Here is a 12931-nt window from a genome sequence, read left to right on the forward strand (position 1 = left end):
AAAAGGTTTAAAAAGAGAAGAGCAGAGCAATGTGTACGGTCAGCCAGCGCCCGAACGGTGAATCCCCAAAATATCCTTACATTCTGTGTTATATGATCTATTATGTTATGCATGCTAGAGTGGGCTTGGTATTCATATTAGGACTAGAGTGCCCTGATCTGTGATGCCTTAGCCTAGGAGATTACTGCTGCTATGAGATGCCTTGAGAGTGAGTAGGTATCAGTTAGGAGCTCATGAGAGGTCTATCAGAGGGTGGCCAATGTATAGCGAGAATAGAGTACTTGCGATCCGGGATCCAAGGAGGAGGACTTGGGGTGAATGCTGATTCGGTGTGGTCAGTAGTATAGGGCCTGTACTACTGAAGACACCAGATCAGTGAGCAGCCCAAGTAAGAATCCTTTGGATATTGGAGGACGAGTAGGGTTGCGTTATCAAGTACGAGTATGCTCGATAGAGTCTCTGATATTTTTATGTTGTATTTCAGAGGCATCATGGTTGGGACACAACACACACCTGGGAGCAGTGGTGTCAGCGACGAGGAGATCTGTCGATTGATTCATGAGGAGGTAGCTACTGCCATCCGGGCTGAGATTCCAGAGATGTTCGTGGACATCAAGACCATAATGATTGAGACCTTTGATGAGTGGTACGCAACGGTGACTGAGGTTGAGGCTGCTGCAGCTACTGCTGCTGTTGCTGCTGCTAGACCTCAGGGAGGTGATTCATTGTTGTTTTGGGAGTTCAGCAACACGAAGACACCAGAGTTCGATGGGATGCATGACCCGATTGCTGCGATGAGATGGATCTCTGACATCGAGGGATGTTTCTATATGTGTTCTTGTCCAGAACACTTGAGGGTACAGTTCGCTCTGAACCAGCTCCGCTTGGGAGCGAAGGATTGGTGGAAGTTCGTGACGGCGAGCTTCACTCTGGCAGAGATTTCTGAGGTGACCTGGGAGAGGTTCAATGCCATGTTTAGAGACGAGTATGTTCCCCCGGTGGAGAGGGAACGGTTGATTAAGGAGTTCTTGACCCTCAAGCAGGGTATCGATTATATTACAGTTGCTACCAGGAAGTTTCACGAGAGGGCGATGTTTTGCCCTGAGCAGGTGTCTACTGAGCAGGCTCGCATGAGCCGGTATCTGAGTATTCTGAGGAGAGATATTCGGGAGTTCGTGGCGATCTCGACTTACCGGAAATTTTCTGAGCTCGATGAAAATGCCCGGAAGAGGGAGATTGAGTTGGAGACTCAGGCCAGGGAGGAGGCCGAGTTACAAAGGATGGATCGGTTACCGGCTCAGTCTCATCCGGCAGCCAAGCGGTCTAAACCTGATGATTCGAGATCTAGGATCACGAAGGTCGCACTTGTGGGAAGTGCAGCAAGAGTCACGAGGGGTCGTGCAGGGTAGGGGTATGCTACAAGTCCGGGAAGGAGGGGCATATCGTGAGGGATTGCCCCAAGGGATTCTCTGTTTGCTTCCAATGCAACCAGACCGGCCATCGGAAGGCTGAGTGCCCTCAGATACAATAGGGATCTGTGCCTGCATCTAGGGCTACCGAGGTTCGGCCAGTGAAGGCCGAGATGCCAAAGGCTCGTGGGAGGGCCTTCCAGTTGACAACGGACGAGGTCCGCGCAGCACTCGACGTTGTGGCTGGTATGTATTCTTCTCTCTATATATTTGAGTTTGAGATTTTATTCTTATATTATGTTATGCGTAGGTACCTTTCTTGTGAATTCTGTACCTACCTTAGTGTTATTTGACTCAGGAGCGAGTTGATCTTTTGTGTCATTAGCTTTTAGTCGTCATATCAGTATTTGTCGAGAGGCTTTGAGTCGACCTATGTGAGTTTCTATAGCTAACGAGCAAGCAGTGTATGCCACGGAGGTGATTCGAGGATGTAGCCTTGAGATCTTTGGTGTGGGGTTTCCGATTGATCTAGTCCCGATTGCGATGGGGGACGTATGTGTCATAGTGGGCATGGATTGGTTGAGCCAATTTGGAGCGATTATAGACCGTGAGCGTCAGCTGGTAACGATTCGAGACCCTAGTGGGGGAGTACTTACGGTGTACGGTGAGGGTACCCGTCCTGAGTCAGCATTTTGTTCGGCCGCTAGGGCGAGGCGGGGTTTACAACAGGGCTGTAGGGGATTTGTGGCATATGTGATGGACACGCGAGTGGCCGTTGGGAGGCCAAGTTCGATTGATGAGGTCCTAATTATGCGGGAGTTCCCTGATGTTTTCCCTGAGGAGTTGCCGGGTGTGCCTCCCGAGAGGCAGGTGGAGTTTCGTATCTACTTGTGCCAGGGGCGGCACCTATTGCCAAGGCACCCTATCGCCTTGCACCGCCCGAGATCCAGGAGTTATCTTCACAGCTTCAGGAGCTGCTGGGAAAGGGGTTTATCAGACCGAGTAGCTCACCTTGGGGAGCGTTGATCCTTTCTGTCAAGAAGAAGGATGGTTCACACCGGAGGTGCATCGATTACCGGTAGTTGAACAAGTTGACGGTCAAGAATCGTTATCCGTTACCGAGGATTGACGACCTGTTCGATCAGTTGCAGGGGGCGTCTTGGTTCTCCAAGATAGACTTGAGGTCGGGATATCACCAGATGAGGGTTTGGGATGAATACATCCAGAAGACAGCGTTTCGAACTCGTTATGGGCATTACGAGTTCGTGGTGATGCCATTCGGGCTCACCAATGCACCAGGAGCATTCATGGATATCATGAACTGGGTGTGCAGGCTGATGTTGGATTGTTCGGTGATTGTTTTCATCGATGATATCTTGGTATATTCGAAATCCAGAGAGCAGCATGAGGAGCATTTGATGGAAATCCTCGGAGTTCTGAGATCGGAGAGGCGTTACGCCAAGTTCTCCAAGTGTAATTTTTGATTACGGGAGGTCCAGTTCCTTGGGCATATCGTTAACCAGCAGGGAATATTGGTCGATCCGGCCAAGATCGAGGCTGTGATGAGTTGGGAGGTGCCGAGGTCACCTACCGAGATCAGGAGTTTCTTAGGGTTGGCAGGCTATTATTGGAGATTTATCAGGGATTTCTCCAAGATCGCCGTTCCACTCACCAAGTTGACCCGGAAGGGTGTTGCTTTTTTTTGGGGTCCGAAGCAGCAGACCTCGTTCGAGACACTTCACCAGAGATTATGCGAAGCCCTGGTGTTGGCCCTTCCGGAAGGGATGAAGGATTTCGTGGTATATTGTGATGCACCGATATCGGGGTTGGGGGAGGTGCTTATGCAGAGGGGGCATGTGATAGCATATGCATCGAGACAGCTAAATCCTCATGAGTCGAGGTATCCATCTCCCGATTTGGAATTGGGGGCAGTAGTGTTCGCCCTCAAGATCTGGCGTCACTATTTGTATGGGGTTCGGTGTATGATATACACGGACCATAAGAGATTGAAGTATTTGATAGCTCATCCCAATCTGAATATGAGCCAGGGGAGATGGTTGGACATAGTAAATTATTACGAGTGTGAGATCCTGTACCACCCGGGCAAGGCTAATGTTGTAGCCGATACCTTGAGCCTTAGGGTGGAGGGAGCCCCGATATGAGATGTTTTCATGAGATTGACAGTGATGACTCCGGTATGGGACACCATTCGTGGGGCCCAGGCGGAGGCCATAAGACCGGAGAACCGAAAAAGGGAGCGAGTGATCGGACAAGTATCGGAGTTCGTTACCGATAGTCGAGGACCTATGACCTTCCTGTTGGGTTTTGAGCATTCTAACACTTTCTAAGTGTACATGTAACCCTAATAACCTTGGATCTATGTTTGTCTAATTATCATGCAAAGTTGATTTCCAAGGATATAATCCTATCTAGCGTACATGGGGAATAATTCTAACTTGAATAATAGATAGAATTACATACCTTGTTGTTGAAAGTGTTCCTTGAAACCTTGTGAGCCTAGCACCTCAAGTGTGATGCCTCAAATGCTTCACACAACACCAAATGCAAAGTATAAACTTGAGAGAATACTATAACACACTCAAAATCGGCCAAGCCCTCTTGTTTCTCTTGTGTACCTTGTGTAGCTGATTTTGGGGAGAGACATGGTTCTTATATAGTGTGTTGCATTAGGTAAAACCCTAATGTAACATGACTCTTCATTTCTCAATCCATGGGTTAACTCCATGGAGCATCCATGGAGCACCTTATGGGTGGAACCCAACTTGATAATCCATGGAGCCTTTTAGCCCACTATATAAGATATGGAAGATTCATATAATCTACCCATATATTTAATTATTTATTCTTTTGATCACTTAATTAATTCTAAATTAATTCTTGATCAAAACTAATTAAATAATATTATTAATATATTAGAACTTATAATATATTAATAAACCATATGTGATATTTCTCTCATTTAGTTTATCCAATTGCATGGTGCCATGCAACCTAAATGGACCATGCCGGGTTGGGTCAAGTATTTACCAGAAATAGTTATGGACTTAGACACCTTATCAAACAGTCTCCCACTTGAATAAGTCTAATAACTATAACTGCAATCCTTCAGGAACCGATCGGCAATTGTAGCTCTTTCAAGGTCTCTCGGAACTGAGAAGATGTTGATATGCCATTTAAGACAAGTGATCATATAATCCTTTATTTTAGATATAAGCAGGACAAATACATGGAACAATGTCTTACTTATTGTCCACCAGTTTGTTTCCCGATTTCCGTTTTGTTTGACAAAGAACTTAATTGAACACATCAACTTAGTTCTGATCGGGCCCGGTACATAGGTCAAAACACAATCATCGAGGGGCCCAGATATCAGCTTCTAATCCAAGAAGGAACATATAAACTTCGACTCATATGTTTGTTCTACCAATCATTGAATTACACACAAAAGCACATTTTATAACATCGAGTTACCAATGCGTTTTCGTACAATCAATGCATAACTAACTCGTAAGTAACAAATCATATCTCTAGGTTTGAAGATTTATATTATATTACCGTCTCACGATCACTCGAGATAAATTCCATGAAGTGATTCCAGTAAGCGTGGGTTGTGTCCAATGCTCAGAACTTATGAGCACTCATGATCGTTGTAGCCATGTCCAACACCTTAGACCTCTGCAGCCAATCATGACAGTCTTGATTCATACCTACTTCGGACATATTACCGACTGTGGAGGTTTGAATAATATGATATACCAAACATAATTATTCTGGAAGTCAAAACACGCAAAAGAAATTATAGTAAACGATTGACAAAAGATAGTAACACTTTACTCATAAATAAACACAACTTTTATTCATCATCAAATGTCAATTACACTTTACAAATTTCATCATTTATCTAACTACTAAAACTTATATCATCCTTCAGCCCTATGCTCCGAGCATGCTGGAGATGCTTAACCCTACTCGGTCCCTTCGTGAGGGGATATGCTGGGTTCTCATCCGATGATAACCTCTTTACCACGAGGATTCCTCCTTCTATGCGATGTTTGATAAAATGATATTTTCTGTCGATGTGCCTGGATCTCTTGTGATCCCGTGGTTCCTTGGCTAAGGCAACCGCACTCTCACTATCACAGAAAATTTCCATGGGATCCTTTATAGCTGGTACAACTCCAAGGTCTCCAATGAAGTTCTTTAGCCATATTGCCTCCTTTGCTGCCTCGCTCGCTGCTATATACTCTGATTCACAAGTGGAATCAGCTACTGTCTCCTGCTTGGAACTCTTCCAAGTGATTGCTCCTCCGTTTAAGGTAAATACCCAGCCCGACTGAGGAGCGGAAATTATCCCTATCATTCTGGAAGCTAGCATCACTATACCTTACAACTCTCAAGTTATCAATCCCACCGAGGGTATGGACCCAATCCTTAGTCCTTCGTAGGTACTTGAGGATATTCTTTACCGCAGTCCAGTGTGCCTTGCCAGGATTCCCCTGATACCTGCTAACCATGCTCAAGGCAAAGGCTACATCAGGTCGAGTTCACATCATAGCATACATGATCGAGCCTACTGTTGAAGTATAAGGTACTTGACTCATTTCTGCTATCTCAGCCTCGGTACTTGGGCTTTGTGTCTTACTCAATCTGGCGTTACTCTGGATGGGTAACTCTCCTTTCTTGGAGTTCTGCATGCTGAATCTCTTCAACACCTTGTTCAAGTATGTACTCTGACTAAGTCCAATTAGTCTTTTACTCCGGTTTCTCAAAATCCTTATCCCTAGAATATAGGCAGCTTCTCCTAGGTCCTTCATAGAGAAACACTTCCCAAGCCAGGACTTAACTTCCTGCAGAGTTGGGATGTCGTTTCCTATGAGTAGTATGTCATCCACATACAATACCAAAAAGCTAACTATACTCCCACTAGCCTTGACATAAACACAAGATTCATCTTCACTCCTAGAAAAGCCAAATTCCTTGACCTTTTCATCAAAGCAATGTTTCCATCCGCAAGGTGCTTGCTTTAATCAATAAATGGATTTCTCATACTTACACACTCTATTAGGGTACTCGTTACTGACAAAACCTTCTGGCTGACTCATGTAAACATCTTCAGTCAACTTTCCATTAAGGAAAGCGGTTTTGACATCCATTTGCCAAATTTCATAGTCATGAAATGCAGCTATGGATAACATAACCCTAATAGACTTAGTCTTGGCTACTGGAGAAAAGATCTCATCATAATCCACTCCAGGAATTTGAGAGAAACCCTTTGCAACCAGTCGAGCCTTATTAGTGTGTACATTACCATCCATGTCGGTCTTCTTCTTGAAGATCCATTTGCACCCTACAGTCTTACGATCTGGTACATTCTCAACCAAGTTCCAAACTTGATTATCATACATGGATTGTATGCCGCTATCCATAGCCTCTTTCCATTTCGCAGACCCAGGGCCTGCCATGGCTTCCGTGTAGCTGTTAGGTTCATCCAAACCTACTAGTGTCTCATCACTAATACGTGTCTCACCTTCCGCAGTAATATGGAAACCATAGTAATGCTCGGGTGTATTCCTAACTCTTGTGGAACGCTCTGAGGTACAGATTCGTCAATTGGCTCAACAGGAGTTTCTTCCTCAAGTTGAGGACTAGGGTTTGAAGTTCCTTCACCGCTTGACTCTTGAAGTTCTTCAAGGTCAATTTTCCTCCCACTCTCTCCTTGGCTTATAAATTCTCTCTCTCGAAAGACTCCTCTTTTCGCTACAAAGACCACATTATCACTAGGTCGGTAGAAGAGGTAACCAAAGGATCTTTGTGGGTAGCCGATGAAAATACACCTCTCGCTTCAGGGTTCTAGCTTATCATGAGACTCGCGCCTCACAAAAGCCTCGCAACCCCAAATCTTGATGTGGTCTAGTTTAGGAACTTTACCAGTCCACATCTCGTGAGGAGTTTTGGCAACTTTCTTTGTAGGGACTAGATTAAGAATATGGGCGGCAGTCTCTGAGGCATACCCCAAGAATGAGATTGGTAGCGAAGCTCGACTCATCATGGAACGAATCATATCCAACAAGGTTCAATTACGCCTCTCAGCCACACCATTCAACTACGGTGTCCTGGGAGGTGTCAATTGTGAGACAATCCCACATTCCCTAAGATAGTCGAAGAACTCTAAACTAAGATACTCACCAACTCGATCGGATCGAAGCATCTTAATGTTCCTACCCAATTTATTCTCTACTTCCTGTTTAAATTCCTTAAACCTTTCGAAAGTCTCTAACTTATGCTTGATTAAGTAGACATATCCATATCTACTGTGATCATCAGTAAAAGTCAAATAATAACGATTAGCATCCCTTGTGGCATGTTTGAATGGTCCACACACATCCGTGTGCACAAGGTCCAACAAACCTTGACCCCTCTCACAAGAACCTGTGAAGGGTGACTTTGTCATTTTTCCAAGTAAGCATGATTCACAACTATCAATCAGACTTTAGGTCAAATGACTCCAAGACTCCATCCTTTTGGAGTTGGCCCATGCGTTTCTTGCTTATATGTCCAAGACGACAATGCCATAGAGATGCTTTATCCAAGTTATTATTATTAGGAGAATCAATACACAAAACATCATTTTCTGAGTTATCTACAACGGATACAGTTTCATACACGCCATCACAAGGTAATGCTTTAAAATAAAGACTATTATTAAAGAAAGCATTAATCGAACCAACTTCATTATCAAATGAAAAGGTGAAACCTTGTTTATACAATGCATGAAAGGAAATAATATTTCTTGCCATTTCTGGCGAATAACGACATTTATTTAAATCTAAACTAAACCCACTACTTAGCGATAAAGTATAAACTCCAATCTTGGTGACAGGTGAAGCTTTCCTGTTTCCCATGATCAAGTTTATCCTTCCTTGCTCCACATTCTCACTTCTTCTTAGTCCCTGCAAATCAGAACAAATATGAATACCACAACCGGTATCAAGGACCCATGAGTTACAATGGGGTGGGTTATTAGATAAGATAGTGTAAATACCTGCATGGTTGGGTTTAACTTTCCCATCCTTCACATCTTGCTGGTACTTTGGGCAGTTCCGCTTCCAATGTGCCTTTTCATGGAAATAGAAGCATTCAGCCTCTTTTGGGTCAGAAGAAGGAGTGATGAAACCTTTCATGGTTCCACTTGAAGAAGAGCCATCAAGGGTCCTAACCTTGTTAGCCTTCGAAGAACTCTTTCTCTTCTTCCCTCGTCCTTTCCCGATTGCCAAGACAGGGGCGGAGTTGGTAGGAGTAGGAGTAGTAACAACCATCTTACCCTTAAGACCACTTTCCGTGGTCTTTAAGAGTCATTGAAGTTTGCTGAGAATGACCTCTTCCTTGTTGATGTGGTATGTCATGCGGAATTGATCATAACATGAAGGTAAGGAGTGAAAAATAATATCTATTGCTAGCTCCTCGGGGAAGTTCACATTAAGCTTTAGCAAGCAGTCCACAAATCTTTGCATTTTCTGCATGTGGCACATGGTGGGTTCTCCATCCTTCATTCAGGTTGTTATCATGGAGGAGATGATTTCATACCTCTCTTTTCATGCACTTTGATGGTATCTTTCCATCAAATCTTGGTGCATTTCAAAAGGGTAGTAGTCCTTGTAGGACTTTTGAAGATCGGCTGTCATAGTGGCCATCATGATGCATGCCACCTTGGTGACATCCCTTTCATGTGCCCTAAAGTCAGCGATCTCTTGAGGAGTAGCAACTATCTCATCAATCTCCTTAAGCTCCTTATCGAGGACATATTCTTTGTCCTCGTAGTGCGTAATCATTCGGATGTTTCTGATCTATTTATTAAAGTTGGATCCATCAAAAGTGACTTTCCCACACAAGTTCATAGGAGAAAAGGAGCCATTAGGATTAGAGCCAGAAGCAGCAGTGTTTGCAGACATCTGAGAAGAAGAAAAGTTTAGTTTAGACATAGGAATAGTCCTTAATAAAACACCCAAATGTAGTATTAAGGCTAGGACCTAATCACAATATATTATACTTAGAAGAGGTATGCCGTAATCTAAGTAATAACGTATTTGAAAGGTTGGTGAATGACGATTCACCAATTTCCACCAAAGTTGAAATATTAAAAATATTTAATTTGGTTCTAAGAAACTCCTAGATTCTTTTGAGATTCAATGAACTTTTCAAAGGCATGTTTCAATCTCGAGTGTGCCCTCCAAGTTTTGTGATTGGGATGCCGAGGATCACAAAATGAGGTGTGAAGTAACCATGCAAATTACTTGGTACCCTTAATAAATTACCCCTCAATCGATGTGCCGGTTAACCACACACGCTCCATCGATACTATGATAAATATTAAGTCACCCTTTACCTACCTTGCTAAGTCCAAGTTAGTGTGCCGGTTAACCACACATGCTCCACTAACGATTTAGACAAAGTGTAAAGTGTAATTTCATGGATTAGCACCTTATTCACATTTTTCCTAAAGTAACTCAGATTGGGAATTTAATAAAACATTTAGTTACTTTATAATATTCATCATACTTTTAATGATAATTTATAAGTCCTTGTCTTACCCGTTCGGCTAATGACCCTCCACCAGTCAAGCAAGCGGTGGGTGAGAGGGGACACCCATTAAGTTGCCATTTTATAGGCAACAACCTTATAACCACCTTATAGACTGGCTTCGTGAATGAGGCGTACTAGCGGTAAGACGACTTTGATCTTATACATATATATATTATTATTATTATTATTATTATTATTATTATTATTATTATTATTATTAACTTATAATATTATAAGTATAAGGGTTGAATTTTAACTTTTAAAATTCTAATGGTTGGAACTAAAGTTTTAATCAAGACTTTACTTGTTTCAAAACTTGAGGGCAAGTTTTGTAAACTTTCAAAACTTTTCATTTCTTGTAACTTATGAGTTTATTAGGGTATTAAAAAATGAAGACTCTTCATTTTTATAACCTATGTGTTCTTTTAATGGTATTAAAGCAAAGTGACTTTTGGTTTTCCATAACTTGAGGACTATTTATGGACTCCATTAAAACACATAAAGATCATGAATTAATCTACCACATAGGTTATGAATAATTCCTATGATCATCTAAACATCATAAGATCAAGAACATGAATATGAACACTTTTGTGAATCAAAAATTACACTTAAAAACTTGTAATTTTGATAACTTGTTGTTGTAAATGGATTAACATGAACATTACACCAACTAAAACAAGTTTTTAAAAACACCAAAACAGTTTAGGGTAGTATTCCTAGTCCATTTCCAGCAACAAGAACTGAAATTCTGAAAACTGCAGCCTTTACTCGTCGAGTGCATGAACTGACTCGACGAGTAGCTTGCATTTGGTCATGGACTCGGCGAGTTCATACGGGCAGAAAGCAGAAAACTCGATTTTTCAAGCAGTTTGCACAAAAATCAAACAAGCAAGCCCAGGCTCTGATACCACTGTTGGGTTTTGAGCATTCTAACACTTCCTAAGTGTACATGCAACCCTAATAACCTTGGATCTATGTTTGTCTAATTGTCATGCAAAGTTGATTTCCAAGGCTATGATCCTATCTAGCATAGATGGGGAACAATTCTAATTTGAATAATAGATAGAATTACATACCTTGTTGTTGAAAGTGTTCCTTGAAACCTTGTGAGCCTAGCACCTCATGTGTGATGCTTTAAATGCTTCACACAACACCAAATACAAAGTATAAACTTGAGAGAATACTCTAACACACTCAAAATCGGCCAAGCCCTCTTGTTTCTCTTGTGTACCTTGTGTAGCCGATTTTGGGGAGAGACATGGTTCTTATATAGTGTGTTGCATTAGGTAAAACCCTAATGTAACATGACTCTTCATTTCTCAATCCATGGGTTAACTCCATGGAGCATCCATGGAGCACCTTATGGGTGGAACCCAACTTGATAATCCATAGAGCCTTTTAGCCCACTATATAAGATATGGAAGATTCATATAATGTACCCATATATTTAATTAGTTATTCTTTTGATCACTTAATTAATTCTAAATTAATTCTTGATCAAAACTAATTAAATAATAATATTAATATATTAGAACTTATAATATATTAATAAAGCATATGTGATATTTCTCTCACTTAGTTTATCCAATTGCATGGTGCCATGCAACCCAAATGGACCATGTCGGGTTGGGTCAAGTATTTACCAGAAATAGTTGTTGACTTAGACACCTTATCCAACACTTCCAGGGTCGGGTTTGGGTACCGTTTGTAGGCGGAACGCGTACCATCTTGATGGATGAGGCGCACAGATCGAAGTTCTCGATCCATCCCGAGGCCACTAAGATGTATTTGGACCTGAAGAAGGAGTATTGGTGGCCCTGTATGAAGAGGCATGTTGCATGGTTCTTAGAGAGGTGCTTGACTTGTCGCAAGGTTAAGGCCGAGCACCAGCGTCCGTATGGTAAGTTGTAGCCGTTAGAGATTCCCGAGTGGAAGTGGGAACAGATTACCATGGATTTTATCACCAAATTACCGAGGACTGCTAGGGGTGTCGATGCAATTTCGGTGATTGTGGACAGGTTGATGAAGAGCGCTCATTTCCTTGCCATCAGTGAGAGCTCTTCTGCGGAGAGGTTGGCAGAGTTGTACGTGAAGGAAGTGGTATCGCCACATGGAGTACCAATCTCGATTGTCTCAGATCGAGATGTGTGTTTCAGTTCTAGATTTTGGAAGAAATTTCATCAGGAATTGGGTACGAGACTGCATTTTAGTACCGCATACCACCCGCAGACCGAGCGGACGATTCAGACGCTCGAGGACATGCTTCGGGCATGTGTACTGGATTTCTGAGGGAGTTGGGACACTTATTTTCCCTTGGCTGTGTTTTCCTATAACAACAACCATCACTCAAGCATTAGTATGCCACCCTTTGAGCTGTTGTATGGAAGGAGGTGTCGGACCCCCATTTGCTGGGGCGAGGTAGGGCAACGTGTGATGGGTAGTACAGAGATAGTGCTTCAAATGACAGAGCAGATACATCAGGTCCGACAGAGGTTATTGATAGCTCAGAGTCGCCAGAAGAGTTATGCAGATAGGCGACGATCCGAAATCGAGTTCCAGGTTGGTGACTTCGTGCTCCTGAAGGCATCTCCTTGGAAAGGAGTGATCCGATTCAGGAAGAGGGGCAAGCTGGGACCCCCGATATATTGGGCCGTTTAGAGTCATCGCGAGGGTGGGCAGGGTAGCGTATCGCTTGGAGCTACCTGCGGAGTTGGACCAGATTCATGATACCTTCCACGTGTCGCAGCTGAGGAAGTGTATAGCCGACGAGTCGACAGTAGTACCATTAGAGGATATCCAGGTGGACGCGAGTCTGAATTATGTTGAGAATCCGAATGTAATCTTGGATCGGAAGATCAAGGTTTTGAGAAACAAGGAGGTGCCTATGGTTCTGGTTCAGTGGCAACATCGGAAGGGGT

The sequence above is a fragment of the Lactuca saligna genome, chromosome 5, assembly GCF_052625555.1.
Source record: "Lactuca saligna cultivar CGN05327 chromosome 5, ASM5262555v1, whole genome shotgun sequence".
In the NCBI taxonomy this organism is placed as follows: domain Eukaryota; kingdom Viridiplantae; phylum Streptophyta; class Magnoliopsida; order Asterales; family Asteraceae; genus Lactuca; species Lactuca saligna.